Below are 26073 nucleotides of genomic sequence, written 5' to 3'. Positions count from 1 at the left end.
GCACAACCCCAATGTCAAGTGATCAGCTTGACTTTGATTACACATTATTAACGTCTATGGATTGCTGTCTTTCTAATTAATTAACTGAATTTCTGAACTTACGTATGTAAATGTCGTATGATTATGGACTTTTCTGCTGCTGCATTTCACCATAAATCCGTGTACGCATGCTGAACTTGTCCTCGGGTTAAGGACAGCAAGCTCAAATACAATTGATTTTATTTTACAAGGCGTTTTTGTCCAGTTAGCAAACCAAAGTTACACAAATGTACACTACCAGTCACAAGTTTTAGAACACCTCACTTTTTCCAGTGTTTCTTCAAATTTAATCAGATGAAATGTAATGAATGACCTAAAATGGTGGAAAGGTAAGCAATTAACTGCCAGAGGTTTAAATTTAAGGTTTAGGTTAGCAAAAACTGAAAAAAAGAAAGCGCAGAATATTAAACATGGGCTTTCTTCAGGGCACAACTAACAGGTTACAACATACAGATGCTCTGCAGCAATGAAAGTACATGAAACCTTTCAAGTTGATGCAAACAATTTGCACAGATGTCCCAACTTCTACTGATTACTTAAAAACCCCTCTGTGTGTCTTAAAGCTCAGCTAGAACAGACTGTGTTACTACACCCTCTGAAGTACACTTGGACAATATTCTAGTGATAATGGCAAGAAAATGGAAATCAACAAATAAAATGAGACAGAGCATTAATACCCTTAGAGGTGGAGGCCTTTCATTTAGAGAAATTTACAAAAAAAAATCCAAGTGTCAGTGAGTCCAGTGGTGTCCTACACAATCCAAAGGCAATTCTCTGATAGGAAGAAATCTGGCAGATCCAAAGTCACAAGCCAATCAGAGGAGCTTCTGAGGGTCACCAGCTTGTGTGATCACAGGCGCCTCACATCTTAACAGTGCAGGTCGACAGAAGCGAGTGTCAGTTTGTACTGTGAAGAGGAGACTTTGTGCTGCTGGTCTGACAGGGCAAGTGGTAGGAAGAAAGCCATTCCTTAAAGGACTCAATAGGGCCTTGAAATACCTGTGGCTGTAAACTACTGCAGACTGGAAGAAAGTTTTACGGACCGATGAATCCAATTTTGAAACCTTTGGTTCATCACTGATGCAGGGTGTGTCACGCACGTGTGCATGGGAGTCAGTCTAAGGGCTTAACTGGGGGAAAGATACAGAGTCAAGGGTTGACGAACAATACTAATGCCTTTTCTCCCGCTTCCACAGACCACCAGAAGGAAAGCTCAGGTAAGACTCCGCCCACACCCTCCTGCAGACCTCATTTCTGCCCGAGTTCCCACCCTGTCCTGCACCTATAAACCCCAAGCACTCCAACCACATGATCAGTCACTATTTTGACTCAGTCCTTTATGATTACTCATTTCGAAGTTCAATTTGTTTCTTTGCCAACAATATACGGTGGGGGGGGGGGGGGGTCACCTTTATCTGTTTTCTCTGTTTATTTCACAGGTGTTTGCACACCATCGACTTGCTGAAAGGACGGTTCCTCGGTGTGTGACACCAACTGTCAAAGATGGAGGAGGAAGTGTGCTGGTCTGTTGTTCTTTTGCTGGAGGCAGAGTTGGTGACTTGCACAGGGTGACTGGCATCCTGAATCAGTTTGACTGTTATATCAGCAAAAGGTGGCTACTTTAATGAATCAAAAATTTGAAGAACATTTTGTACACGTATTGATTGCTTGACTTGTTTTATTTGCCATTGTTTATTTGTTATGTGCCTTGATTTCAAGAAACATTAAGACATTAAACTGTGTGCATTTCAATAAAAACTGAAAAAAACAGAGGTGTTCTAAAACCTTTGACCAGTAGGGTATATATCAAATAAAAGTGCTTCAGTCTTAAATGTACTTTAACACTAGAATTCCTGAAGCCTATGAAAAAACTCGTAATCCTGGCCCACCTTAAATCCGTTCGCACCTCCTCATCAGTGTCTTTTGTTTTGTAAATGTGTCGATCAGCGCAAGCAGCAAGCAGCCTCCTAAACCTCCACTCCCCCCGACCACCGGTGCTCATCTCGGGTAAAAAAGCTCTCCCATCTCAAGCCAAGGTTCCTTATCTGCGTGTGTGGTGCCTGGAGTTGTACAGGGTGCAGTGGTCGGCTGAGGGCTGTGCCCAGTCACCATGCCTGGATGGACCAGGAGAGGGACTGTGCCTTCCCAGGACCAAGAGAGGGCAGCCGCCCCGCCTGATATGGAGACTGCCAGGGTGCGGCCTCGGACATCAGCACTTCCTCCACAATCAGAGGTGCTAGTGGAAGGACTACCAGGGACACCCAGAGTGCTTCCGGGTGCTGAGGCGGCACTTGCGCCACACCAGGAAGTGCCGCAGGAAGTCAATCAGGGGGCACCTGTAGCACGTCTGGGTGAGAATAAAAAGGGCCGCCTCCCTCTAGTCAGGAGCTGCAGTCGGGAGGAAGAGGACAGAGCTCGGTGGAGAGGAGTGGAGGTGGTGCAGGACCGTTTAAGGAGGGCCCTTGAAGAGGGCGTGTGGTGCATGGGCACCGTGTGCTGTGTGGACGCTATAAAATAAAAATGTGTGCTTTTTGTAGACACTCAGGTGTCTGTCTGTGTCCATTCAGGTGTCTGTCTGTGTCCAAGGCTGGCTTCCACAAGGGTAAAATATATCATCATTTGGAATACATACATTTCATGTGTGTTCCGTGTCTACAACGATCTGTGTAAATAGTAGGATGAAGTGCAAGGCAGGAATCATTGAACACATAACTAAAAAATAAACGTTTTTCAAATTTGAGCAAAAATTGACAAAATGTACAGATGAAGTTTATAATGTGTGAAGACGGAACTATATATAGTTAAGAGAAAATAGATAGTAACCAGTAGGGGGTGCCACCGATCCCCAAACCCCTGACACAATCATACCCAACACAGTCACGGGTTTAAATATTGTCCCTTTTATTAATAGTGTCGCCTTGACAAACAGGCAAGCATGATCAAATTGTGACAAAAGGCAGAAGTACAATTCCTCCACTCGCCTTCCTCACCTCCAAAGAGTTTTGCCCCCTCTCTCCTGACTCCTCAGGTACGGCAGGATGGCACCTTTTAAACTGAACCCAGGAATACTTCCATTGCCAGGGCTTAGCCAGTTGCAAGCACTTCTGGGTCAGTCTAAAGTCTGCAAGACCAAGGAGACCAAGAATTCCCATAGCACACCCTGGTGGCACCCACTGAACCCAAAAGGGTTGCTCCATGACACTACAGTTCCCAGCATGCACTGTAGGTGTCTGTATGGCTGCTGAAGCCCAGGGGTGCTGCCATTTACCATACTGGTGGAGCAGATAGTCCGAGTTGATTGCCTCCCCATCTCTCCATTACACTGAACTCCTAGCCAGGTAAGGATCTTTAGCCCATCCCACCAGGACGTCCTACAAACCCACTTCCTTTACCTTTCTTCTTGTGCCTGCTATGAGCTGCCCTCCCATCCAGGTAAGGAACTTTGCCTGATCCCAGCTAGGACGCCCTCCGATTCACTCTCCAGCACAACATATATGTGATATACACTATACACACTTGCTGTGCCAATCGTCAACCTGATGGGTTGAAATCTAAGTGATCAGAGTAGATTGCAGCGTTAATGTTTGTAGTGCACCATGCAATGCAAAAGTCTGTGTTATATGCCATTTGGTATGGGATTTGTAAAAAGCAGTGCTAATGTTTGTGATGCACCATATGCTGGAATGACAAATGCTATGCATTTTATTACTACAAATGTTTGTGAAGTGCCATCTGTTGGAATGACAGAGACATAGCAATCGGACGGACACACAGACAGACACGTATCTTTTTATTAAGGTGGAAACAGGCAAATATGGCCAATTCAGAAAATGAATTCACAAGTGGTAGCTCAGCATCAAGCCTATCCAAGCCTCCAACAGAAACTGACTATTATAAAAAATAATTAAATTTAAAAAGTAATGAAAATAAGGGGGCACCAATATCACAAGCACTCTGCTGAGTGAGCATTTAAAAAGCACTTTTATAAAAAGCCATCCTTTTTTTATCAGAGTGAAATGTGTGTAACTGTATAATGATTTCAATTAAAGGGAGGCTTCAACATTATTATTGAAAACTACTAACCCGGGGACACGCCATAGAATAAGTTTAAAATTCTCTACAGTTATTTAAAAAGGGCAAAAATGTATAAAAATCTCTATCTGAACTATTTTAATCCTACTAATTAGTTTGTATCAAGAGGCATAATAACAATAACAATTACGGTTTTACAGGGCCATTATCACCCCAGGCAAAGATTACAGTGAAGTTCTTACTTGAATGTGCTAATCAACATGCAATTAGCTGTCATTTCCGCAGTTTTTGAATAGCTAAGAGGACAGAATTTCTGTGGATTTGGTACGTTTTGAGACGGTTTTCCTCATTGAAGGGATCCTGTGCTTCACAAGCTGCACTACTCACCGACGTGCATTTTCTGTTTGGTAAGGCGCACTGTAAACTACAAATAATAAAGTGAAGCCGCTAGAGAAAAAACACGCACATACAGGAAGTTGGCTCTCAGTTAGTTTACTTTGTTTCCATCAACCTTAAAGATTAAAGTGAAAGTCGGTATATGATGGATACATACTTAAAATCTAAACAGGAATCAATGGTTCCAAAATTGCACTTTAGAAATTGAAGTGAAAATATGAATTCTGTTTTTCAGCATCTGTTTAAAATATTTTACAAACGCCCAATTTAAATATTTTTATAAGCGAAGTATATGGAGTCTAAGTGAGAGTATGCACAAGTGAAACGACTGCTGGTCAAATGTGTCAGAACCACAGAAGGGGAAGAAATTTTTGTCAAAGAAAAACCTCACTGAACGTGAAACTAAAATACGACAATCATCTCTGCCTGCAGCAAACTACGCTGTCTTTTGGTTGGCATTTCTAAATAAGCACTCAGAAAAACACGCTGTACGCAGCTGCACCATTTGTCTTTTCATTTTCCCATTGAGAGTAATAATGCTTTGTATACATCTCACGAGCATTTTATTTATTTGCTTAATTCTGCCATTTAAACATCAGCTAAACTGTTGTTATACAAGCCTTCTGCTTTCAGATATTCAGTCAAAGGCAGCATTTCACAGTCCTGGTCCAGACGTGCGCTGAATGCGCCTTGGCTGTGGTAGCACTCGCTTCATTCTCTCCTTTTTATTTTTGAAATCTGGGATTTGTGTCAATTTTGGTTTACTGAGGATTTCTGTCTGGCATTTAAGGTTTAGTTTGAAAAAAATGTATGTTGTGTTTTCCTTATTCAACTTTTGTTAACACCCATTCACTGAACTTCTTTTGCTATTAACATTTTTCTTTTTATTCTTCCATTTTCTATTAAAATCAATATCTGCTTTAATTTATAATAGTTTATGGTTTGTTCCCGGTATTTTTTTTTTTTTTAAAAACAGTGATTTACGCTTTATGTTTGGAATATAACTTTAGTTTTTGTTAATATGCATGTATTGCATTTCTTTCTGTCATATTTATTATTGCTTCTCTATTTTTTTATTTTTTTGATTATTAAATAAGTATACTATTTGCCAGAGCTGTTCTTAAAATCCCTAACTCTTTGGTCTGGTTATGGATGTGTTAGAACATTAGAACAATCTGGACGAGAACAGGCCATCTAACTGAGCAAAGCTCACCAGTCCTATCCACCTAAATCCTCAAAAAAAAATATCAAGTCTTGTTTTAAAGTCCCTAAAGTCTTACTGTCTACCACACTACGTGGTCACTTATTCCAAGTTTTTATGGTTCTCTGTGTAAAGAAAAACTTCCTAATGTTTGTGAGAAAGTTACCCTTCACATGTTTCCAACTGGGGCGTCACGGTGGCGCAGTGGTAGCGCTGCTGCCTCACAGTTAGGAGACTCAGGTTCACTTCCTGGGTCCTCCCGGTGTGGAGTTTGCATGTTTTCCCCGTGTTTGCGTGGATTTCCTCCCAGAGTCCAAAGACATGCAGGTTAGGTGCATTGGTGATTCTAAATTGTCCCTAGTGTGTGCTTGGAGTGTGGGTGCTCTGTGGTGAGCTGGCGCCCTGCCCGGGGTTTGTTTCCTGCCTTGTGCCCTGTGTTGGCTGGGATTGGCTCCAGCAGACCCCCGTGACCCTGTAGTTAGGGTATAGTGGGTTGGATAATGGATGGATGGATGGATGGAAGTTTCCAACTGTGTCCCTGTATTCTTGATGAACTCATTTTAAAGTCTCAGTCTCGAACCAATGGACTAATTCCCTTCATCACTTTAAACACCTCACTCAGTTCACCTCTTAATCTTCTTTTTCTTAAACTGTAAAGACTCAGCTCTTTTAATCTTTCCTCCTAACTTATCCCTTGTAGCAGTGGAATCAGCCGAGTTGCTCTCCTCTGGACCTTTTCTAGCGATGGAGACCCAAACTGCACCCAGTACTCCAGATGAGGCCTCACCAGTGTGTTATAAAGCCTGAGCAGAACCTCCTGTGACTTGTACTGCACACGTCAAGACGCTATATAACCTGACATTCTGTTAGCCTTCTTAATGGCTTCTGAACACTGGCTGGCAGTTGATAGTGTCAAGTCCACTACGACTCCTAAGTCCTACTCCTAAGGTGGACTTTTGATTTTCAGACCTCTCATTGTGTATTCAAACCTCACACTTTTACTTCCTACGTGTAATACTTTAGATTTACTGATATTAAATTTCATCTGCCACAAATCTGCCTAAACCTGTCCACTCTCCATGTCCCTTTGTGACAATTGAACGGATTCCAGATTCCCTACAAATCCACCAAACTTGGTATCATCTGCAAACTTAATCAGCTTGTTACTTATATTTCTATCCAAATCATTTATACATTTATATTAAAAATAGAAGCAGTTTCAGCACTGACCCCAGCTGGACACTACTCTTAACAGCACCTAATTGAGGTAAGGTCCCACATACGATCACCCTCTGCTTCCTGTGTCTGAGCCAATTTTGCACCCATCTACAAACCTCACCCTGAAGTGCCACTTCTTTTAGTTTGATGCCCACCCTCTCATATGGCACCTCATCAAATGCCTTATGAAAGACCAGATAAATAATATCAGATGCTCCACTTTTATCAAACCCTTTTATTGCTTCCTCATTGAATTCCAGAATTCTGGTAAAAACAGGACGTCCCTCTTTTGAACCCACACTGACTGTTCAGTTGTCAAGTCATAATAAAAGACCAATCCCCCCCAATTCAGACCCTTTGTGCTTTGTGCAGATGACATTGTGTTGTGTGGAGGGGATGTTCACTCTAAATGTTGTCTTATGACAGAAATAATGAACTGAAATGATTTCAAAACAAGGCTGCAACATAACAAAATGTGAAAAAGTGAAGGGGTCTGAACATTTCTGAATCCACTGTATGTTAATTTACTTGACCAACTTTTTCCTGTCTGATTTTATTTACATTTTACCTGAGAACTTGTCCCAGTACTCTTCACCTGCACTCAGTGAAGAGCGCTATACAAAAATAAATTGAATTGAATTATGTTGCGAGATATGGCGTCATTATTTACTGGCTATATAAGGATGGCAGTGGTGACTGTTCTCCGTCTAAATTTCTCAATTCATTTGATAACATGAATGACTAATCAGTGGGTCAGGGAAAGGCATTTTAGAATGGCAGGGCAGGCGCCAAGAATAAGGAGGGAGGAAGTAAAGAAGACACCGAAAAGAACAAAAAAATACCAGCAGAACTGTGGATGAGCATTGGGAGAAGGAGGAGTAGATGTGTGGTGGGATCTGATGCAGGAGAATAATGAACAGAGAATACCAGAGAAGTGGAGGAACAGTAAAGAGAAGGGCGATGTTCAGGATTGTGGAAACTATTAAGGGAAAAATGCTGATATCACACACAATTCAAATTTGGGAAAGGGTTACAGGGAGAAGCCTTAGGGCAGAGACCACCACAGGGGAGCAGCAGTTTAGGTTTATGCCAGGGAGAGGAACAACTGCAGTCTTTGCATTGAGACAACTCAGAGGGGCATCAAAAAAAAACCCAGAAAGGACTGCATATGGCGTTTACTGATTTGGAGATGGCTCATTATAAAGAGTGTCACGTCAAGAGGTCTGGAGGTGCATGACAGAGAAAGGAGGTCTAGAGAAGTATGTGTGGATTGTCCGGGATATGTACGAAGGAGTGAGGCCTAAGGTTAAAAAGTAGACAATATTCCAATTAGAAGAAGCCTGCAACAGAAATCTTCTTGATGTCCTTACTTCTATGATCTGATTATGGATGTGTTGAATTGTGGGATAAAAGAGCAATCCCCCCCCAACGCTGGTGCAGGCTTTATGCTGATGACATTGTGTTGTGTAGCACCAGAAAAGAGGACATGGAGAGGAAACTGGAAGAATGGAGGAGGACTTTGATGGATTGAGGATAGAAGAAAAATAGAAAGAAGACAAAAAATCTGAGATTTAATGATCAGGTTTCAGAAGTGTGCCTGCAGGGAGAGCCACTGAAAAGAAAGATAGATAGATAGATAGATAGATAGATAGATAGATAGATAGATAGATAGATAGATAGATAGATAGATAGATAGATAGATAGATAGATAGATAGATAGATAGATAGATAGATAGATAGATAGATAGATAGATAGATAGATAGATAGATAGATAGGATTTTATTAATCCCAAGGGGAAATTCACAAGAGTGGATGAATTTAAATATCTAGGATCAGTGGTAGCGCAAGATGAGAATTACAGTAGATGAAGAGAAAATCCACAGAGTGTAGTGTGGATGGAACAATTGGAAGAAGGTATCTGGAGTATTGTGTGATCAAAGAATTAGGGTAAAGGTTAAAGGTCAGGTTTATAAGACCAGCAATGATGCATGGAGCTGAGACACGAGCAGTAAAAGGAGCACAGCAGGAGAAGAGGTTACAAGTGGCAGACATGAGAATGTTGAGATGGACGTGTAGAGTTACAAAAAAAAAAAAAGACAGAATAAAAAATGAGATGATCAAAGGTACAAAAAAAAGTGGAAGAGATAACTAGGAAAGTCCAGGAGAGTAGGCCATGCGATGAGGAGAGACAATGGGGGCAAAAGAGTGATGGGAATGGAAGTACAGGGGAAGAGAAAACGAAGGAGGCCAAAGAAGAGGTGCATGGATAAAGTAGAAGTAGATGTGAAGGAAAAAGGTTGGAGTGGTGAGGAGGTGCGGGACTGAGCTGTTCGGAGAGGGCTGATCAAACACAACCACCACACATAGAAGTGGGGACAGACGAAGAAGACTACTTGCCATTACTTGTTTTGGAATACAGTACTCCTATACAGATACCCTGCTTATTTAGTGCTGTTTTTATATTTCTCGTATTGTGTTTATAAGCAGGGTTATTGTCTTCCCTTTTGAAATAAGACCGCTTTCTGCTCTAAAAATCCTTTCACTGTAGGCCTGACACACTCCAATGATACAATTCACATTGTGACTCGGGCTTCATGATACAATACTCCCAACAATATGAAATCTTCATAAAAGGAATGCACTGTATGTTTAGTTGTTTTTATTATTAGACATAGATTAATCAAAACATTGCAAAATAAATTCAAATCAGTATGCAAATACACAAGTTTGCATGTATGTTTTTGTAAGCCTTTTCCTTTTTATTAAAATCTTAAATATCGTAGCAAAAACAGAGATGGAAAGGCACGCCGCTATCCAATGTGACTTGCCACATTTGAGATACGATTAGTTACATTTCTCTTTGTTTTTTCCCCCACCCAATTGGAGCACGGGAAAGTGAAGTGACTTGCTCATGGTCACTCAGTATTAGTAGCAAGATCTGAACCCACAGCCTCTGGGCTTGAAGACCAAAGTGCTAACTACTGTGCCACACTGCTTTCAGTTTATTCATTTAATCGTAATTTGCTTTAGTCAAGTTGTAATTTAGGCTATACTTTATAAGTGTTAGAAATGTAATGTTACATTAAACGGATTTAAACAAGTACTGTAGGAAGTGTTGATACAAAACTATAAGGAATGGTTCTCAAAGTGTACACTTTACCACTCACACATCCATCCATCCATCCATCAGACCATCTAATACTTTTCTTAACCCACATATTTAGGGCAGGATCACTCCTGCTTCCCTGCAACTTTACCACTCAGACAGAGAGACAGAAATACACCTTTAAATTCCAACAGACTTGATTTGCTTTCTTAACCTACTTAGTGTTATGTTTATCCCTGGAAAAAATAAAATGAAGTGTTGAAATTTTTTCAACAAGAAAAAAAAGTGTCATTATGTGTAAGAGAAACGTGGACATACTAAAACATCAGTGTAAATACAGTAGAAAAGGTCTCTGTTGAGTGTCCACTGCTGTACTGATGCAAATTTAGTACACGTCCTTTGTGAGGCATGTTTTAAGACCGTCACCAACGCACTGCCTAATGTCGCAATTGGGACAGTAGAAGAGTATTTATTTATTTTTAACACACTTTTCTTAATTCTTTTTTATGTTGCTTGTAGTACTAGGGTGTTGTACCATGCTAGCCATTATGGATGTAGTGAGAAGTCAAGCAAAATGACCCCTTTTAATGGCAAACTAAAAAGTTTATAATATGCAAGCTTTCGAGGCAACTCAGGCTTTTTGTTGCTTGTAAATTAGAATGTCAGTGCCTGATCCAGACAATCGATGTACTCCTTGTGTTATTGCAGGATACCACAGTGCAAGGCTTTAGTGACTTCCATATTTCTCACCCCAACACAAATCGTCAGATTGTGAACAGTGCTTAGGGGACTAACGTCTTGCTTGTCCTTGCACTTGATCACAGTTATTTTGCCTTTTTGTCACTGTTGCACCACGGTGACGTTTCACAAAACCACATTCACCAGGCATGTCACGATGGTTTGGTCATACAGTGAGTGCCATAGCACGCATCAGTGTCACTTTCCATATCAACGTCTGATGAGCAGTTCACATCGTCATCGATACTGCTCACTTTCAGATCGTTCTAAAACTCCCTTCATGGCTTTTTTGTTTGTCTGTGTTTATAGTTGGAGGCTCCACCTCACTCATGGATATTGATGAGTTACTTCAGATTTGTAAAACACATAGAAATATTGGCAGCATGATGTTATTTCTTCCACTAGATGGCAGCAGAATACTCTCACGGGTGTTATTTCAGTCTAAAAATGTAAAGCGGGATCATTACATGTCACCCCACTTCCGACTCGTGGTTAACTGGAACTACACTGAATTAAAAGCCTGAGTCATGCTTGGGGTTAACACCAAGGAGATGAAGTAAATCAAAGAACTGACTGCAATTATGAAACTGACTGCTCCTTATTGACCACCAGGCAGTCAGTGTCTTTACAAAGCCATTGGCAATGTGTGCACTGCCTGCCATAGCCCTGAAGAGAGACATGTATTTTGCTTTCCATATGGACAAAAATACATAGAGAAGATGATGTGATATTTGATTTACTAGCTCTTTAGAGGATTACAAATTTGAAAGCAAACACCCAGTGTTCAACTGATGTCAAGCACAAACTCAGCACAACTGAATTCTGGCTCCATGAAAACCCTGCTGCTAATCAGACCCACCACAACCAAATTTAGTTAACAGTATAAATAAAAGAAGTTCAAACATATGTGACTATTAAGAAAATAGAAAGCAACTGAAGACTTCTAAGGGCTCGTTTATACTTCATGCTCAGAACGCATACGTGCACATCTCATGTCTGCCGTGTGTTCATTTGACGTGTCCTCTGAGCACGTCCTCAGAAATTAACATGATGCGTGCGCAAGTTGCAGTACCAGCAAAAACTCGGGGGGCGCAGTGTGATAAAAGTCAGAACTTGATGTCAGAGTCTCTGTTTACTATCTACATGTGACAGAAAGCCGCCTTGAGGATCCTACAGGACCGATGTGCCTACTTTGATGTTTGATGAATGGTTCAATGTGGTGAAACAAAATGCCGACATACAAATGCATTTGTGGTGCTTTTATATTCAAGCGTTGCATATTCCCCATCGTAATGACACAATACATTTTAAAAGTCTCACGTCCCGTCTTCTATGCCGTCTTTTTTTTTTTTTTGTTTTTTTTTGCACCTTCACAACAGCATCAGAATGTAAGGCAGTGTATTTGAGCCACAGAGTAAAAAATTAAAGGCATGGTAAAAAGGTCTATTTTGTGATTAAAATGGAAATTTCAGATTTAATCTTGAAATGTCCACTTTAACCTCGTAGTTTACTTTATCATTAAAGTAGACTGTCGTAAACGTCATCTTAAACCAACCCAGTTGTTAATTACTACGAGTTTCTTGGGCTTCCTCCTGACCTGACAACAGCAATCGCCACACAGAACACATTACATTTATGATATTCCGGCTCTCTGCACATTCAGAATCCTTTTATTTACACTTGATATCACTTTCATGATGAAATGCATTAAAGTATGTATGTTACATTTTACAGATAAGTCATTAACTTCATTTAAATAATGAATACTGATAATAATTACACATACTGGGGAGGTACGATGGCAGAGCGGTAGCACTGCTGCCTCGCAGGGAGTCACGTCCCTGGTGTTCCCTGCCTGGAGTTTGCATGTTTTCCTGGTGGATTTCCACAGTGGGCTCCAGTTTCCTTCCAGGTGCATGAAGTTTGGGGATTTGGTGACGCTAAAATGACGCTAGTGTGTATTTCTGTGTGCTTGTATTCACCTTACGATGAGCGGATGCCCCATCCAGGGTTTGTTTCTGCCTCGTGCCCAATGCTTGCTGGAATGGGCACATCCCTGGATTGATGGATGGAATCACTAAACATCCTTTTCAGAGATATTGTGGCAAGGTGTCCTCGGAATTTAATGGATGTTTTCGGGTAATACACTACACAGCAAAGCCGAACATTTTCTCACCGTGATGATCTCTCGCATTGCCACCTGGTGGAATCTTCTAGATTTACGTAAAATATGCACAACAGCATAAACAGTACAACAGTTGTGTAGCAGTAGCGTCAACTAAAGTAGTGAGGACTGAATACTGCGTGAGCATTAAAGAGATGACAGAAGGTAACACAACAGTAAACAACATGATGCTGCTGGGTAAACAGAAAATGGCAGTAGGAGAAGCCATCTTATTAAAAGGGAAGTGCACATTTCATTTTTTACAACTTATGTGACAAAAAAAAAAAAAAGCGGAACTTGGTCTCAGGGTTTTGTGGACCCTCGAAATATTTTATATGACCCTTGGCTTTTTAAATGACATATATTTTAACTACAAAGGGGATGAAAAATGCACAATAATGGACTAAATTCACCATTCTATTAACTAAAGAACCCAACACTAGAGTTACATTCACACTTGGAATGGGCCAATAAGGGGTTGGCAATTCACTGACATATAAATCTTTGGAAATATGGGAAGAAAAACCCACGGTGACATGGGGAGAATGTGAAAATGACAGAGACCCATTACATAGTAGGATATACTGTATATTCTGCAAATGTCTAGAGAAAGCCATTCCTAATCTCCCACCTTTGTCTCGTCCCTTAGGCTCTGGGGCCATCCAGTAATAAATCATAAAGTCAATAATTTTTTAAATGATTTCAAATCAATCCAGGGTAGCAGGGGCTTATACAGGCAGTACTGGACCTCAGGTAAGGACGGAAACATCACTGGAAAGGGTGACAGTCCATCAAAGTGTACACTCATACTCAAACTGGGTTAATAAGGAGTCAACAATCAATTGATCCAGCACATCTTTGGAGAATGTTTGGAGAACACGGGAAGGAGACTGGAGATACCAAAGAAAAACTTACATAGACACCAGGGCAACAGGCAGATCTCAGCAAAGAGTAAAGATTACATGGTAAACTGGTAGAAATTCAGAATGTACATTCTGCAAGGGTCCCGAGTAATCCCATTCCTAAAACCTCACCACCTCCTCACATCCCCAGGGTACCGTGACCAATCAGTAAATAAAACAGAAGTTGTCAGTCACTCTCAAAACAAGCGGGGAGCTCAGAGTTTATTCTAAGGTACAAGTCAGAAAACAGGCCAAGACACATTGTCAGTCCATCTCATGGTCTACTCAAGCATGCACACATACACACTCACACTCAAGACAATTTGGAAACTTTAATCAACCTCGTTATCACATTTTTTGGGGATGTGGGAGGAAAACCTCCAAATCAAAAGAGAAAACATTACAGGTAAAGAAAACTGGTAGATGACATCCATCCAAATTCTGCCATTGATCCTGGTCTGGCTCACAGAAGCAGCAGTGTGAGTGAAGATGCCATTACATCCCTTTTCCTTGCCACCTCATCTGGTGGGGATAATACCGAGGTATTCCTGTGCCAGCCAAGAAATATAATCTCTCCAGCATGTCCTGGGTATGCACTGCGGTCTCCACCCAGTTGGGCAAACCAAAACACCTCCCGAGGAAGGCATCCTACTCAGATGACTGAACCACCTCAACTGGCTGCTGTCAATTCAGAGAAGCAGTGGCTCCACTTTGAGCCGCTCCCGAATGGCTGCTCCAGACACCCTGTGAAGGGAACTAATTTCTGCTGCCAGCATCTGTGATCTAATTCTTTTGGTCACTGATGAAATCTTTTGATCAAATGCGAGGACAGGAACATCGAGAGCTTTGCCTTCCAGCTTGGCTCTCTTCACCATGATGGACCGGTATAATATTTGCATAACTTTTTTTTTATTTACCTATATATATTTCTTCCTTTCTTTTGTTTATTGTTGCCTTATTAAAAAGTCCTAAGCAATTCTCCTTTGGCTAAGCTCTCCTTCTCAGGGGTGAGGTTTGATTTGTCTTCAATTTTTTTTTTTCTTATAAATTGATCTATTTGTATGGAATGATTACAATAAAATAAATAAAATTAAAAAAATAATAATAATAATACAGTATTTGCATAATTGTGGATGCCATTTCAATCCAAGTCAAGTCAAGTTGGGGAACATCCACTGGTACAGTGTGTTGCTGCAAGCACTACATGACAAAACAACTCGAGATCCCAATTGGCAACCCCCCAGGCAGACACCCGGTCCAGTCCCACCCTCCGGAAATGACCCTCTATCTGCCGAAGCCAGGTGTTACGTGGGTGACTCCTTGGCCTGGTTCAGCCACTCGGGTCCCCAACAATGAGGATCCTGTGAGCTGGATCACCTTTGGGGAAACGCGCCACATGGCCATACTGCCATAACTGACACTCCCTCACAGTGCAGGTAATGTGCCTCATTCGGGACTCCATGAACAACCACTCATTAGACACAAAGTCAAACCAACGGTACCCAAGGATTTTCTGTAGAGAGACAGTACCAAAGGAGTCCAGTCTTTGTCTCTGGTCACTGAATAGCGTTCATGTCTCGCAACCATATAGCAAGACAGGAAGCACCAGGACTCTAAAGACTTGGACCTTCGTCCTTTTGCAGATATCGGGAGTGCCACACACCCCTTTCCAGTGACCTCATGACCCTCCATGCTCTCCCAATCCGTCTACTGACTTCATAGGAAGAGTCACCAGAGACATGAATGTCACTGCCAAGGTAAGTAAACCTCTCGACGAGGTCGACACTCTCTCCACAGACAGACACACTGCTGATGGCCATGCCCAAGAGGTCATTAAAGACAATTTCGATCCATCGGACCATAACTGTGTCAGACTTTGCCGTTCACAGACCTGCCAGAGATTTATAACCTCTTAAGGATGCTACTGAATGTACTTTTTAATTTTCCACTGTCAGTGGGTAATAGTTCAGCGATATTGGCATTGGACAGACACTGTAAGGTTCCATTTCTGTTAATCAGTTTGGAATGGCTTTGCTTGTATGTTTGAACAAATCTGGACCTTTATGTGTATGAATTATGTGATTATTAATTGGCAGATATTGTTAGGATCAATTTACAATAAATAATTTGAAATTGCTCTGCCATACTATGTGATTAACCAAATCAGCTGTCTTGTGTGTCTGTGATATGGGCAACACTGGAGGATCCCAAGGAACAGTCCTGCCTCTCTTTTTCTTCACTCTGTACATCTTGAACCTCAAATTTAAAACCAGGTCATGTCACTTACAGAAACTCTCCGATGATTCTGCACTAATGGGGTGTATAGATAAGGAGGTCCAGACAGAGGAAAGGAGTCTGGGGGAGAACTTTAAGAGTTGTCTGCAACTCAGCATCACCACAAGTAGGACACTCATTAATGGCTATTGCTGCACTAAAGGACCTTTACGCCCAGTCACTACTCAGGGAGTGGATGTGGAACAAGGACTTGGGGGTCCACATCAATGACAAGGGGAATTGGTCTAGTAGCACAGACGAATTAAAAAACAAACAGCAGTGCAGACTCTTTTTTTTAATTATTATTAGGAACCTTCAGTCCTTCATTTTGGATAGTGGCATACTTTTAATGCCCATAACTGTGTGATTGCTAGTGTGATCTTCTACGTTGTAGCATGCTGAGCTGGTAAAAATCACTTCAAGAGACACCCACCGAATTACGAAACTGATTTTAAGAAATACTTCATCCAAAAATATGTTCTTATGTTATTCACCTCAGGTAGTGAAATGTTGTGACGAATGAGAAAAAATTGTAATATCACATTTTAATGGAGAATGGAGACCTCAGACTTTATAATAGAATGGGTGTTTATGGAAATCAATGCTGGACCACAGCCAACAATATAAAAACATCCACATTACTTGTGTCACATAATTCACACATCAAGTCACTATAATATATAGTCTACAGTGCAAGTGGAGGGTATCCGTGGGCAGAGAGATCCCTTTATGGGCGGCATGGAGGTGCAGCGGTAGCTCTGTTGCCTTTCAGTAAGGAGACCTGAGTTCATGTCCCGTGTTTGCGTAGGGGCCTGACATGGCAGAGTTAAACCTCTAACAAGCCATGAAATTAAATTATTGAGAAGAATTGCTTTCTAATTAAGCAACCGGGTTAGAACAAAAACCTGCAGCCACTGCAGCCCTCCAGGACTGTGATTGAGGACCCCTGCTCTACGACACATTAGCCTTGAGGACTTTTATCCAACAGATTATTCAACAGAAGTGTGCCAAGAAAATCAACTCCATACCTTCAGCAATACACCGTTAGAATGCCTCTCTGTGACTGCCCTCTTAAATATAACCAAGTTAGAAGAGGTTGTTATTGATTGTTAAATTATTTCCTGAGAATTAGAATAACTCTTGACGAGAACGCGCCATTCACCCCAATAAAGCTTGCCAATTAGATGGGCCCCGTGTTACATCACATCACATTCATACATCATGAGAGACACTCCAAAGTTCACTTATTACCACCCCGAGAGCACCCTTTCTTGTTACGGTTGTTTTGCTCTGTGCCAGAGTGTGATTGATGTCATCACATCCACCTAAACGGACCGGACGTTCAAGGAAATCGCACCAGGGTTCGAAAAGACTACACCAAACAAACAAGGTGTGAGGTGTTTAGTTAAAAACTTGATGTGGGACCCTCCTCGACCCTTCTGCTCTTTGATAAAATGTAGGAATATCAGCACAATCGAAACTCCAAAAGGGAGCCAAACACGCCGACTGCACCCTCCACCTCATGGCCACTCATCACTCTGATGATGTTGGTGTATTTCAATGCGCTTGAAACTCCAAGGGACCCTCAATATAAGAATGCGCTAAAAACTTTGCACTGCATTGATTACTCAGGTATCTGTAAACCCCAACTAAAATGTCCGGGTTCCTCTCATAATAGATACTTTTAAGTTTCCCCTCTCCAGGTGTATATTTAAACCTAACATTTTTAATTCTCAAGTATAATACTACTGTAAAAAGTGGAATGTTGCCCATGGGACACAAAGCACCAACTACACTGCCTGGCCAAAAAAAAAGTCACCACCTGGATTTAACTTAGCAAATAGGTACGAGCCTCCTATAAGATAATTACTGCATGGGCGATTATCTTTCAGCTTGCAACTAGAGAAAAGCCAAGCAAAATGACACCTTTTATTGGCTAACTAGAAAGATTACAATATGCAAGCTTTCGAGGCAACTCAGGCCCCTTCTTCAGGCAAGAAGAAGGGGCCTGAGTTGCCTCGAAAGCTTGCATATTGTAATCTTTCTAGTTAGCCAATAAAAGGTGTCATTTTGCTTGGCTTTTCTCTACATTCATAATGGCTAACACGGTACAACACCCTAGTACTACAGCTTGCAACTAGTTATTTAACCCCAACTGCTGCAATGAGTTGCTTCTCATTTCTTAAACAACCATGTCGAAAGACACATCTTGCGGTCGTGGAAAAAATGTTAGTCTGTTTGAGAAGGGTCAAATCATTGGCATGCATCAAGCAGAGAAAACATCTAAGGAGATTGCAGAAACTACTAAAATTGGGTTAAGAACTGTCCAACGCATTACTAAAAACTGGAAGGATAGTGGGGACCCATCGACTTTGAGGAAGAAATGTGGCCGGAAAAAAATCCTGAATGATCGTGATCAGCGATCACTTAAACGTTTGGTGAAATCAAATCGAAGAAAAACAACAGTAGAACTCAGGTCTATGTTTAATAGTGAAAGTAAGAACATTTCCACACGCACAATGCGAAGGGAACTCAAGGGATTGGGACTGAACAGCTGTGTAGCCGTAAGAAAACCACTAATGAGTGAGGCAAACCGGAAAAAAAGGCTTCAGTTTGCTAGGGAGCATAAAGATTGGACTCTGGAGCAATGGAAGAAGGTCATGTGGTCTGATGAGTCCAGATTTACCCTGTTCCAGGGTGATGGGTGCATCAGGGTAAGAAGAGAGGCAGTCAGACTCTACCATCATCAATGCAAGATCTTGGTGAAAAATTAATGCAACACTGGATGGAACTAAATCTTGTGACATTGCAGAAGCTTATCAAAACAATGCCACAGCGAATGCGTGCCGTAATTAAAGCTAAAGGCGGTCCAACGAAATATTAGAATGTGTGACCTTTTTTTTTTGGCCAGGCAGTGTATCTACAAGTATATGTATACATTTTTGTAATTTATAAAATGTGTAACTAGTGTTTACCTCTAAACTTGTTACAGAGCTCTGCGCCTGGACCATGTGAAGTGCGCTACTCAAAACTAAATGGAGTTGACTTATCGAAGAAATCGATTGGATGAAAGACCTGCAGACCCCGGGCCCCAAAACCCCCTAGCCGTGCAAAGGTACTGAGGACCTCTGGCCTGAAAAGAAAACATTTCTTTTTAAAACAAAATTTCAAGAAGAAAACATTGTCGAGGGCGGCACGGTGGCGCAGTGGGTAGCGCTGCTGCCTCGCAGTTGGGAGATCTGGGGACCTGGGTTCGCTTCCCGGGTCCTCCCTGCGTGGAGTTTGCATGTTCTCCCCGTGTCTGCGTGGGTTTCCTCCCACAGTCCAAAGACATGCAGGTTAGGTGGATTGGCGATTCTAAATTGGCCCTAGTGTGTGCTTGGTGTGTGGGTGTGTTTGTGTGTGTCCTGCGGTGGGTTGGCACCCTGCCCGGGATTGGTTCCTGCCTTGTGCCCTGTGTTGGCTGGGATTGGCTCCAGCAGACCCCCGTGACCCTGTGTTCGGATTCAGCGGGTTGGACAATGGATGGATGGAAACGTTGTCGATTTCATAACGACAACTGAACTCTCCGTTTTCGAGCAGCTCTTCAGTTAACGGTGTCGCCTGTCGGCGCAGACTGCTGTCACCTACGCCTTCACATCCAAGGGACTTGCCGGCCGCTCCCTCGCCTACAAGCCCCTACATCAACTGAAAATAAAGTCATGAAATTAAAATAAAATCAGCAACGCCCAAATGTGCCCGCCATTTTATACATCGAATTGATTTTTTTTTAAAAAGCAGCCCTCATTTGCATAAGTGTAGCCCGGCACGCTGCGCGCAACTGCTCGAGGGCTTGATGCCATGCCTCATTCTTAAAACGGTGCACAGCGCGATCTTATTATAAAAATATGAAACTTTCAACTGGAGATATAGAATAATAAGACTGACACTTATTCGGATATATCGCCGCCTTGATCCGTGTGTCAAAAATAAAGGAGACTTAAGGGGGAGGGGGTCGTCAAACAAAATGCCGCGTTTTTAAAGCACCGATTGCAAAAAAAAAAAGAATGGATGAAATGAACCCGATGTTCCAGTGTACAAAAAAAATCGGCCCACTCATCGCGGTTATAAAACACTCCTAAAGGATCTGAACCAACGCTTTTAAGAATACAAAAAGAAAATCTCTAAACAAGTCTCTACTCGCGCCCTTAAAAGTGAAAACGGTCCCCCGGAGCGACAGCCTGAGCTTCCACTTCCATCAAACGCCACGCATTTGACTCGAGCGGTTAATAAACGCGTACAAAAATGACCCCCAAAAATTGGATTTGCCGGATTTTTTTTTTTTTTTTTTTACATATAAAATGCAAAGAGGGAGCGCGCGCGCACCCTCATTCACATTCACACTCTCGATCACTCCTGCACACACACACACTTCACTGGAGGTGCAAAGCATGAAATAAATAAATAAGCAAGTTTGGGTGTTTTCTTTTTCTTTCTTTTTTTATTGGGGTATGAAGAAAATGCAGAGCAAACTGGATTGAACGTGCACAGCCGAGCGGCACGCCGTGACAAGAGAAGCCAGTTCAGCAACACCCCGCGCTTGCTCTTATCCCCGACTCCCGCGCCCCTCTGCCTGTCTCCCAGCCGCAGCCTCCCCTCCCTCTTCGGCTGCCTGCGAGCCCCGCAGCCGCCATGATCTCTTTGTTTCCCCCGGGCCGATGTGAACAAGCCTGGCACCCTCTCCAGGCCTTGTCCTGTCTCCCTCCACCCCCCGGACACTTGTCTTCTCTTACCGGTACAGGCTCCCTCCGTCACTCCCGGGCCCCCGGAGCTCCACTTTTATTCAGGCCGACACGTAAGAGACCGCGTCAGGCTACACCTCCGCCGCGTCACCGTGAACAACAACACGGAGAACGAGGGAGACGAAAATTAGCTCAGCAGCACACCAATCGAGTGAAGCCGAAGCTGCAGACGACTCGTCGAATGGGCGCCGAGTGTTGCCGAGCGACGAACGAGTGGAGCCGGAAACTGCCGAAGAGCGCGCAGAATCCGTCCGAGTAATTGCGACAGTTGAGATGCCTGCAAGCTACTGCCCAGAGGGCGATCAAGAAGAGCCGAAATGACAATGCGATTAGCACACGGGGCTCATAAAAGAGCAATAAAACGTGGGTAAACAACAGTGTGGGGAAAAATTAACAGCAATAATGCAAATTATTACGTCTGATTGTCTTGCGGGGCTTTGCGATAAGATGCGCAGCTGCCAGCAACAGCGAAATGCGCGACTGTCATGGGAGAGGGAAGGTGGACGAAACCCAGAATGTGGCGGCGAACTGAAGGTTATAACCGTATCGATGAAATATTAAGAAATTGTTATGAGCAATGGAATCCGATTAGATTAGATTAGATTCAACGTTATTGTCACTGAACAATGTACCGTGGCAACAAAATGCAGTTTTGTATCTAACCAGAAGTACAAATAGAAGTTAATTGCAAGTAATCAGACAAATATAAATGCATACAGTAGTACGGGCTGTCCACTTTAGTCTGTCTACATGGCCTTTTCTTTTTTAATTCATCAATTTGGTTCAACCAACACATGCAATTGACCATCAGCACTTTTATCAAACAGTGAGCTGTATGAGAGTGTCCCACCACGGCCACTGTGTGACCCTGAGCAAATCACTTCACCCGCCTGTGCTCCAATTGGAAAAAACAAATGTAACCCGTCGTACCTCAGAGGTTGTAAGTCGCTTTGGATGAAAGCGTCAGCCACACTGTAAAAAATGTCAGGAAATGTAAGGGTAAAAATACTGTGAATGGTGAAAGTAAAATACCTTTTCTGAAAAAATAGAAAAATTACAATATATTCTACTGAAAATTACCTATACTGTACATCTTAAACAATACATTTCATTATTTATTTCCAGCCAAGGTCTGTCAATTCGATATTTTACTACCTTCAAAATATGCTACATACCGTTGATACAATGCGGTTTCTAAGCAGAGATCTGACGTCTTTGAACTGGAAAGTGATCGATTACTTCGCGAGTTTCGTTTTATAAGAACATTCAAATATCTTACTTGATTTTAATCAAGTTTTAGCAATAGGAATGTCTGGAACTCTAAAATTCACTCTTTACTATTGACAAAACTAATCCCGATAACTTCAAATAACCATCCATCCATTATCTAACCCACTATATCCTAACACAGGGTCACGGGGGTCTGCTGGAGCCAATCCCAGGGCGCAAGGCAGGAAACAAACCCCAGGCAGGGCGCGCACACATACACCCACACACCAAGCACGCACTAGGAACAATTCAGAATCGCCAATGCACCTAACCTGCATGTCTTTGGACTGTGGGAGGAAACCCATGCAGACACGGGGAGAACATGCAAACTCCACGCAGGGAGGACCCGGGAAGCGAACCTGAGTCTCCTAACTGCAAGGCAGCAGTGCTACCCACTGCACCACCGTGCCGCCCCTTGTGACAGCCCTTCTACGTAAATTTCAAATATATACACACAGTATACGTAGGGGAAAAAGGGCTGCCTTCTTCTGTACACTGTCTGCCAAACCAGTCTGAAATGACATCACCTCTCATTTTGATTTCTTTCATCAGCATAAACTATGTGAATTTCCCCTTGGGATTAATAAAGTATCTATCTATCTATCTATCTATCTATCTATCTATCTATCTATCTATCTATCTATCTATCTATCTATTACTCCGCCATTTCACTTGGTACACAGCAAACATTTCCATTATTTTGGTATTCCAGTTGCTATATTAAATCTCTCTTCAAATAACCATCCAATACAAATATTTGTTAATTCAGAAGACATATAATGACAGTCTAAGACTGATCCAATGTGCCTAGGACATTTGCACAGTACTGGACATCATTTTTACTGACACTCTTAAGTAACACATACAGTGGACTGAGTGCGTATTCAGAGCCCTTCACTTTCTGGACACGTTATTGTGTTGTGGATTTTATTTTAAATTGAGAAATTGGCCATTTTTCCCATCAATCTACACACAATAACCCATAATGACAAAGAGACAACATCTTTTCAGAATAGGTTTTCAAATCTCTCTATTATATAAAAAAATCCTGGGACGAGACAAGACTTTTTCAGAGAGATAATTTCAAGTCTCGTGAGACCAGACTTTGTGCCAAGAGATTTAGTCACACCCGGGGCTGGAAATAAAAGACAAAGAGTAGAAGACAAAGTAGAACGTCGTAAAGAGGTTCAAAAATGTTGATGTAATACACATGCAGAGCAGGTCAGAGATAATGAAAGTACTCAAATTTGAAAGCCTCAAAAAACTGATAGTAAAGATCGCATTAGCACAAACAAACGGAAATTATTACTCAGTGGAGTAACAGAACAGCGAAAAGAGATTGAATATATGGACAGAGGTGATAGGACAGAAGTACAGTATGCAGATATTGTTTGGCTTTAAACTTTAAGTCAGAGACTTGAACATCGTGTTGCCATCAGAGAAAAGTAGTGTTTCTTCCCAATGAAGAGGCCGTGAGAATTAAAAGATTTGTTATTTGGTGAAAGTGAAATCCACAAATACTACAGGTTAAATATCTGAATCTACAATATTCTGTTGGCGTTCGCATCATTCAATGCTGAAAACGTAGATTTACATGATTCAGGACCATACGCTATGAGAATCTGTGGTCCCGCAACGATTAAAGCTACTCCAAGTTTAATTTCAAAGAAATCTGGTCAGATTTATATATTTATGATCACGGAGAAGCGATGCAACATTGAATCGAAAGAGTTAAACCACAGGTGTCAAACTCCAGGCCTGGAGGGCCGCAGTGGCTGCTGGTTTTCATTCTCACCCTTTTCCTAATCAGTGACCAGTTTTCACTGCTAATTAACTTTTTCCCTTCCTTTTAATAGCCGCCTGTTTTTAAGGATTCCGTCCTCTGAATTGATTCGTTTCTTCATTAAATGGCAGCCAAACAGAAATGAGACGTGAAACGAGCCGACAGACGACCAGCCAAACTGGAACATCAAACTCCAACCAGTTTCTTAATGAGAAGCCAATTCTTGCTGTTAATTAAACCCGTTACTTAATTCCATAGCTTGCTGCTGCTCTCATTCTGCTACAGCAGACATTTTCCAAAGTGTTGATTTTCTGTTTCTGATTATTGACCTGCGAGATCAACCTTACCGAGACCCTCACCTTTCTTTATGTTCAGATAATGTGGTTAGCTGGTCACATGGCAGCTCGTTTTGTGTCTCATTACTGTTTGGCTGCTAATTAAGGAAATAGAAAGAACTAAGGGGTCTGAGTCGAGTTAATTAAATCTAAGGCAAAAGAAGTTAATTAGCAGCAAAAACTGGTCACTAATGAAGAAGATGGTTAGAATGAAATCCTGCAGCCACTGCAGCCCTCCAGGACTGGAGTTCGACACCCCTGAGTTAAACGATCGGACGCATTAGAAATTCTACAGCCAATAATGGATACAAATCCATACGTCTAAAAGTATCGCACTTTACACAAAATTTATCTGAAAAACACGGACAAAGAAGTTTGCTTGGATTTCTATATGAATCCGAAAGATCACGCTCCCATATATAATAAACCATGCTGCAACATATGATGGAGTGTCAGTGATAATAGTTTAGAAAGATGGAGATATCAAAGGCAGAGTTGATGTGTTCGTGTTTATCCAAAAGCACAGCATGATTTGTCGCAAGCGGCAGATCCGGGAAATGACTAGCGGGTATAGTGCCCACACAGGAGTTGGTGAGTGAAGTGAGCAGGGGGCAGAGCCCCCATAGTTTATGAAAAAACAAAACTTGAAATCTCTCATTCCCAGCTGTTTTCAGATCCCTTGCTGTGGCAGTCCAAATTGTGTTCAGGCCCATCCTGTTTGCTTTAATTCTCTTTGAGATGTTTCTAGAACTTGATGGAGATCCACCTCTGGGAAACTGAGCTGATTGGACATCATCTAGAAAGGCACACATGGACCTGTGGATAGAAGGTCCCACAATTCACACAGCATGTCACATCAAAGGCCAAGCCATAAAGCCTTTGGAACTCTCTGTAGGACCTCCATGATCAAATTGTGGTCAGGCATAGATCAGGGCAAGAAGATAAAACCATTTGTAAAGCTTTGAGTGTTTCCAGGAAGCACAGTGGCTCCAAGAATTAAGAAATGGTTGACGTTTGGAACCAACAGGACTCTTCCCAGTGTTGGCCATCTGGCCAAAGTGAGTTACCAGGCAAGAAGTGCCTTGATCAGAGAGGTGACCAAGAACTTAATGGTCACTTTAACGTGGCTTCAGAAGTCATCTGCTGAGGTGGGAGAACCTATAAGAAGGGTGACAATAATAAATAGAGCATTTAATTGGCCCTAGTGTGTGCTTGGTGTGTTTGTGTGTGTCCTGCGGTGGGTTGGCACCCTGCCCGGGATTGGTTCCTGCCTTGTGCCCTGTGTTGACTGGGATTGGCTCCAGCAGACCCCCGTGACCCTGTATTCGGATTCAGCGGGTTGGAACATGGATGTATGGATTTATTGTACTCAATGACAATTTAAAGGACTCTGAGACTACAAGGAACAATATTCTCTAATAGGAAGACACAACAGTTTAACTCCTTGGGCATAACACCAAGCACTATGGCTGGTGAAGACCAGGCAATGCTTATGAGCTTATCACACCTGCCTAATACCACCTCTGTGTTGTAAAATGGTGGTGGCAGCAACATGCTATGGGGGTGCAGGGACAAGTCTCTGAGTGTCCTTGAGTGGCCCTCCTTAAACCCCAGAGAACATGTGTGGAGGGACCTGAAGATGATGGTTTATTGAGACTTCCCATCCAATTTAATGGATCTTTAGACCAGGGGTCCCCAACTCCTGTCCTGGAGGGCCCCAGTGGCTGCAGGTTTTCATACTAACCCTTTTCTTAATTAGTGACCTGTTTCAGCTGCTAATTCACTTCTTTTGAATTGATTTTAATTGACTTAGAACATTAGAACACTCTAGATG

At 42.1% G+C, this 26073-nt stretch overlaps 1 protein-coding gene across 1 annotated transcript in view; it reads right to left on the bottom strand.

Annotated features, from left to right (window-relative positions):
* Positions 1-21009, bottom strand: part of creb1b (cAMP responsive element binding protein 1b) — a 54687-nt gene extending 33678 nt beyond the window's left edge. The window contains exon 1 of the mRNA XM_028808033.2: positions 20844-21009. The gene's annotated coding sequence lies outside the window, so the exon portion shown is untranslated. The remainder of the gene's footprint in view (positions 1-20843) is intronic.
* Positions 21010-26073: the final 5064 nt, after the last annotated feature.

Source organism: Erpetoichthys calabaricus, chromosome 8 (assembly GCF_900747795.2).
Source record: "Erpetoichthys calabaricus chromosome 8, fErpCal1.3, whole genome shotgun sequence".
NCBI lineage: Eukaryota > Metazoa > Chordata > Cladistia > Polypteriformes > Polypteridae > Erpetoichthys > Erpetoichthys calabaricus.
This window is presented reverse-complemented; position numbering and strand designations above follow the sequence as displayed.